A 6,775-nucleotide genomic window follows, 5' to 3' on the forward strand; every position below is an offset into this window, starting at 1 on the left:
TTTAACGATGCTCCTATGAAGGTTCTAACGATGAACTTAGCCTTAAAATGCTTTTAGGTAACCTGGGCCCAAGTCAAGAAAGCTAACATATAGAATTGTTTTAAGATGGTCACACCATGGATCATTTAGCTACTTGATTTTTTATTTTGGAATTTTAGGGTATCTTTAAAAAAAAAAAATGTATATAAAATATTGAATTTGGCTTTTATTACTAGAGCCCATAGAAACACATTGAATAACACATTAATGAATGGCAAAAAAGAGTCAAAAAATAAATCATAAGGATTAAGGCTTTGAAGTGTCTGTTATATATCTAGGAGATAAGAAAGCTCAAGAAATACATATTTAACCCCATATTTTTGTTGTCACAAAACTACCTCCATACTTCCATTCGTTAGTTGGCTATGAAAAGCCAACTGACATTTACTCCTGAGGTGCTGACTTGTTGCACCCTCGACAACTACTGTGATTATTATTATTTGACCATGCTGGTCATTTATGAACATTTGAACATCTTGGCCATGTTCTGTTATAATCTCCACCCGGCACGGCCAGAAGAGGACTGGCCACCCCTCATAGCCTGGTTCCTCTCTAGGTTTCTTCCTAGGTTTTGGCCTTTCTAGGGAGTTTTTCCTAGCCACCGTGCTTCTACACCTGCATTGCTTGCTGTTTGGGGTTTTAGGCTGGGTTTCTGTACAGCACTTTGATATATCAGCTGATGTAAGAAGGGCTATATAAATACATTTGATTTGATTTGATTAGTATGGGTTACATTCAGATGAGTCCCAAAACACTTGTGATCGTAGAACATAAGGAGATCACCATTGGAAAACACCATTGTATTTGTGAGAGTTTCCCCTTTCCATAGAGTGGTCATAATAGTTCGTAGGCCAAAATGCTACAGACGTTTTCGTGAGAAGACCGATTTTCGGGATGTCTCATGGTCTGACAAACACTGTGTAGCTCGACCACCTTCCACCGCAAACTGATATCTCTATCTTAAACTGACGGATTATAATAGGGATTTTTTGTCTCATGTTACTCAGATTAGATTAAAGATATTGATTAAATTTCAAGATTGAACAAAAAGAAAAAGAAAATAAACCACTGTTCTTTCTCATTTGACTCCCCTGCCAGCCTGGACCCGATCCCTTCCCCCAAATCCCTTCCTCTCATTTCCCACTGTGTGAGTGGGACTCATCGTTGTGAACTCATAGTCTCCAGATCTGCAGGGAAGCTTGAAGCCTGTGAAGAACTCAAAGGTCCCACAAGCTGTAATGCACAGCCTCAGCCAGCCACGTCAGAGGACACATACTGTAGGTATTTTTTTTATTCAATCTCTGTCCCCACTAAAAGCCCTACAGTATGTAAACAAAGTTGAAACAACAAAGTTGTCTGCTCTGTCCTATATTTCTGTAAGTAATGTACACAGAAATGTACCTAAAATATAATCTCTCTGGTTTTGTTTTATATTTCAATAATGAATTTCATGTTTTAAAAATCCCAAGTATCCATGAATCACAAAAAAATTCCTGTGTGTGTACCTAGCTCAGTTGGAAGGTAGGCCTTGGGGAAAGTGACCCACTTCAGGTGCTGTAGTGAGTAGAGTAAAATGACAATGACTATCTTGGCTCATCACTAAATACATTGGCGGGTGGTCCAAATGATTAGCCGAGCAAGGGAAGTTTGCAACGAAAGCACCTCAGCCCTCGTTTTCAGTCGGCTTTGCGAGTGTACAATTATGTTCACTCCGGGTCCTGAAACTCCCCATAATTCAATTCGTGACGATTGTACATCCGCTAAGAAAAGTCCGCGAAAACTTAAAAACAACATCAATGGAGTAGTAAGTAAAAACGAATGCAAATATGTTAGACATTTTGCTACTACGTAAAAAGTAAATATGTTTTTGTTTGGTTATCTTTTGGAAATTGTATAAATAAAACATTTCCCTTCAGAAGTTCCAGCTAGTCAGGCTAACGTTAGTTAGCTAATTAATTTGCTAGCTATCATACAGTAGGCGTATATTAATAATTATATACTTAATATAAGTAGACATGCACTCATAATTGAATGTAGCGTATATAAAGCACCCACAAGCTACCAGTGGCTGAAAACACAATCATCGCGGGATGATGAATTTCCGACCAAGGGTGGTCCATTTAAAAGTAATTCCTTCATCCCTTGCCCTGAAAGTGTATACTCGTCAGACGTCATGATACGTCATCAGAAGTGTCCAATTAATTTCAGGGCTGAGGGGATAGGGTGTGTATTTTAAGTGTTTGAACCACAGGCATTGATTGTGTATGTGTGCCATTCATATGGTGAATGGGAAACAGAAAAAATGGAAGTGCCTTTGAATAGGTTATTGTAGTAGGTGGCAGAGGCACCTGGTTTGAGTGTGTCAAGAACTGCCACGCTTCTGGGTATTTCATGCTCAATAGTTTCCTGTGTGTATCAAGAATGGTCATCCAGCCAACTTGACACAACTGTGGGAAGCATTGGAGTCAACATGGGCCAGCATCTCTGTGGAACGCTTTCGACACCTTGTAGAGACCATGCCCAGACAAATTGGGGCTCTTCTGAGGGCAAAAGGGGGTGCAATTCAATATTAGGAAGGTGTTACTAATGTTTTGTGCACTCAGTGTATTTAGGATGACTTTTGTTTTGTTACTGGCTCATGCACATATTGGATGGGCTCATGGTAATGGTTGTAGCGGAATTTGTGGAATGGTATCAAATACATGGTTTCCATGTGTTTGATGCCATTCCATTTGCTCCGTTCCAGCCATTATTATGAGCCGTCCACCCCTCAGAAGCCTTCACTGGTACCATGCCACCAGTCCAGTAAAATAAAAAAGCAAATTCTTTCAATTTATGCTCCGCAGTGCTTGGCAAGTGCTACACCAACTGAAATTTTCTTTTTAATCAATGCTCAAGCTTTTTTATATAATGGTCTGAGAAGTACAATATTGGCAGGCCAGGCATATAGTCAATATGCTGTGATAATGTATTAGGCCTACTGCCCAAACCTCATTTGTACAGAACTGTTTTATTAAGTTAATGTTACATTTTTTAAAGTCATGTAAAAATTAAAAATAAATCTGAGCGATAGATCTCGGCTTGCTTTTTGACTGTGAAAGTGATCTTGACTCAGAAAAGGTTGGTGACCACTGTTGTAGAGGCTGCAACAGGTCAGCACCTCAGGAGTAAATGTCAGATGGCTTTTCTTATAAACTGAGCATTCAGAGGAAAAAACAGCAGATGTGGGAGGGAGGGAGGGAGAGCAAGAGATGGGGAGAGAGCAGGTCGAAAACAGCAGGAGGTCCGGGTCAAGGTAGAACGTCCGGTGAACAGGTCAGGGTTCCATAGCCACATGCAAAACAGTTGAAACTGGATCAGCAGCATGACCAGGTGGACTGGGGATGGGGACAGGCAGGAGTCAGGTCAGGTAGTCCTAAGACATGGTCCTAGGGCTCAGGTCCTCCGGGTGGGGAGAGAGACAAATCAAATGTTATTTGTCACATGGGAGAATTAGAGGGAGCATACTTAAATTCACCTGACACAAGACTGAATCCAAACATTACACTGTTGATTTGATGTGCATTTTACATTTACTGTACATTTGTTTATAACGAAATCTGAAAATACTCTGGATACATTCAGGAAACATGATAAGAATATTATTGGAAAATTTGGGCTAGGTGCAACATAAAACAAAACATTTGACAAGGGTTTGAGTGAGAGGTCAAACTGGTGTCTCCAAGTGGCCACACACCTCTCCAATGTGTGCATAGTTCCTAAGTAATTTCAATGCAGTCTTCAACTAATGGTCCTTTTTTGAGCTCTCCTAGCTGTGCTGTTAAGGAACTGAAGTGAGCACACTTGTATTGTGGTTGTTTTGAACATAGGCCTGCATCACACAATTACTGTTTACGTAATCCAAAAACAGTCAATTTATAAATCGCAATCTGGATCAGGTGGGCATCATTTTAAAAGCTTGTTCTATTGCCAAAATGACTAGCTAAATTATAAAATATGATCTTACAGTGTTAGGCATTCACAAGGCAATTCAGAGGAGCAGATTCTAATTTTGGTGCACATACAATGGAGTCATGAGTGCTTTCAGATGCATGGTCCGCAGCAATTCTTTTTACAATACAACAAACAGACTCATTCTGTTCAGGACAACCCTGGGTATAACGCAATGTCATCTTGTAACTGTAATTCAAACATAGTGATCATAAACGTTGACGCTGTATATTACATGCATTTTATGATATGGAAATGTGAAGTGCACATTTGGACATCACGGTGTTTGGCTTGCTTAATTTACAGTATTTCCCTCACTCAGACAACAAAACATTTGCAAAAGGGATGGGGGCAACTTGTCGCGCAGTGCTCAAGTTCAGAATGGCTGTCAGTCAAAACCCATACATCGCTGTGAAGCGGAGACGCTGAGCTCTGACGTTATCTATAGCATGTTACTGTACAGCCACTGCGTTCCAATTTAGGCACTTATCAGTGTCTAAATCTGCAAATGAAAAGGATTAACATGGTCCTCTCACACCAGTACAGTCTTGAAGACAGCACCTCTTCCCCCTCAAGAGGTTGAAAAGATATGGCATGGCCCTTCAGATCCTCAAACAGTTCGACAGCTGCACCATTGAGAGCATCTTGACTGGCTGCATCACCGCTTGGTATGGCATCTGCACCGCCCTCGATCCCAAGGCGCTACAGAGGGTGGGGCGGATGGCCCAGTACATCACTGGGGCCGAGCTCCCTGCCATCCAGGACCTCTATACCAGGCAGTGTCAGAGGAAGACCCGGAAAATTGTCAAAGCCATAGACTGTTCACTCAGCTACCTCACGGCAAGTGGTACTGGAGCACCGAGTCTGGGACCAAAAGGCACCTAAACAGCTTCTACCCCCAAGCCATAAGACTGCTGAACAGTTAATCAAATGGCTACCCGGACTATTGCATTGACACTTTTTTGCAGTGACTCTTACACTGACTCTATGCACACTCACTAGACTCTACCTGCACACTCACTAGACTTTACCCACACATACAGTTGAAGTCTGAAGTCTACATACACTTAGGTTGCAGTCATTAAAACTCATTTTTCAACCACTCATTTCTTGTTAACAAACTATAGTTTTGGCAAGTCGGTTAGGACATCTACTTTGTGCATGACACAAGTAATTTTTCCAACAATTGTTTACAGACAGATTATTTCACTTACAAGAAATTTGTGGAGTGGTTTAAAACCTAGTTTTAATGACTCCAACCTGAGTGTATGTAAACTTCTGACTTCAACTGTATATATATTCCCTAATGACATATGTGTATGAATAGCTAACAAGGCACTCGAAAGCCACAACATGTCAAAGTCAACATAGAATACACATTGGGCTCCCGACTGGCACAGTGGTCTAACACACTGCAGTACCTGGTTCGAATCCAGGCTGCATCACATCCGGACGTGATTGGGAGTCCCATAGGGCGGCACACAATTGGCCCAGCGTCTGTCACGGCCGTCAAAAGAACTGGACCAAACCGCAGCGTGGTGAGCGGACATATTCCTTTGATTAGGTGATGACGCCGACAAAACAATAAACAATAAAACAGAACCGTGAAGCTTAAGGCTATGTGCCAGAAACAAAGTTAACTTCGCACACTGAAAGGAGGTAAAAGGGCTAACTAAGTATGGTTCCCAATCAGAGACAACGATAGACAGCTGTCCCTGATTGAGAACCATACCCGGCCAAAACATAGAAATAGAAAATCACAGAAAACAAAAACATAGAATGCCCACCCCAAATCACACCCTGACTAAACCAAATAGAGACATAAAAAGATTCTCTAAGGTCAGGGCGTGACAGCGTAGTCCGGGTTTGGCCGGGGTAGGCGTCATTGTAAACAAGAATTTGTACTGACTTGCCTAGTTAAATAAAGGTTAAAAAAAATTACAATTAAAAATAATTGGTGCACACTTCTCCACTCTATATAATATATGTTTATAGATGTGGTGTTTATTTCATGTATTGCCAAAGTAAAGGTTCAATAAAATAAGTAATAAGCTTGAGTTCTTACTGATATTTCTTTTTAAATCTTCAATAGTGATAAAGACTGACTTCAAAGAGACCACATTTAAATCCTCCATCCCCCACTTAGTCTGACTGCTGTTCTCTCTGGCTCCACTACAAACCCCCGCCCGGCCGTCTAGAGGTGTGAATACCCAGCCAGCCTACAAGTAGAGGATGGTAAGTGCTTTACAGCAGAAAGAGACTTGGGACCAGCAGCTCAATCTTGTGTAGAGGGTGTTCTAAATACTGTAATTGTAAATAGTGTGTACATTATTTATTTTTTACTTTGTGTGTTTGTGGTGTGTTCACTTTTGACATTAGATCAGTGTTGGCTGCTAACTTGGCCCTTGTCTTAAATATTTCACTTCTGTGTTTGGAGACATTGGATCAGCATTCTTGTCACGTCTCCTGTTAGTACAATGTATGTAGGGAAGCTAATGATCCATAATGTATGACATTCCTGGGAGTGTGTAAACTTGTATTTTTTATTAGCGTAGCATTTTTGTATGTTTTCTAAAGTTATGTTCTTGAAAATGTATCAATTTACCAATTCGGTCACTTGGAGGCCACTTGGGTACTTTTGGGCAAATCGTGAAGGACACCTGGGTGACGTCATACTAAATATCATGTAGCTTACTCATTCTTGAAGTTATCAGTCTTTGCACATATACTGTTGCTCTCTTGTGGA

This window comes from Salvelinus namaycush, chromosome 28, assembly GCF_016432855.1.
Source record: "Salvelinus namaycush isolate Seneca chromosome 28, SaNama_1.0, whole genome shotgun sequence".
In the NCBI taxonomy this organism is placed as follows: domain Eukaryota; kingdom Metazoa; phylum Chordata; class Actinopteri; order Salmoniformes; family Salmonidae; genus Salvelinus; species Salvelinus namaycush.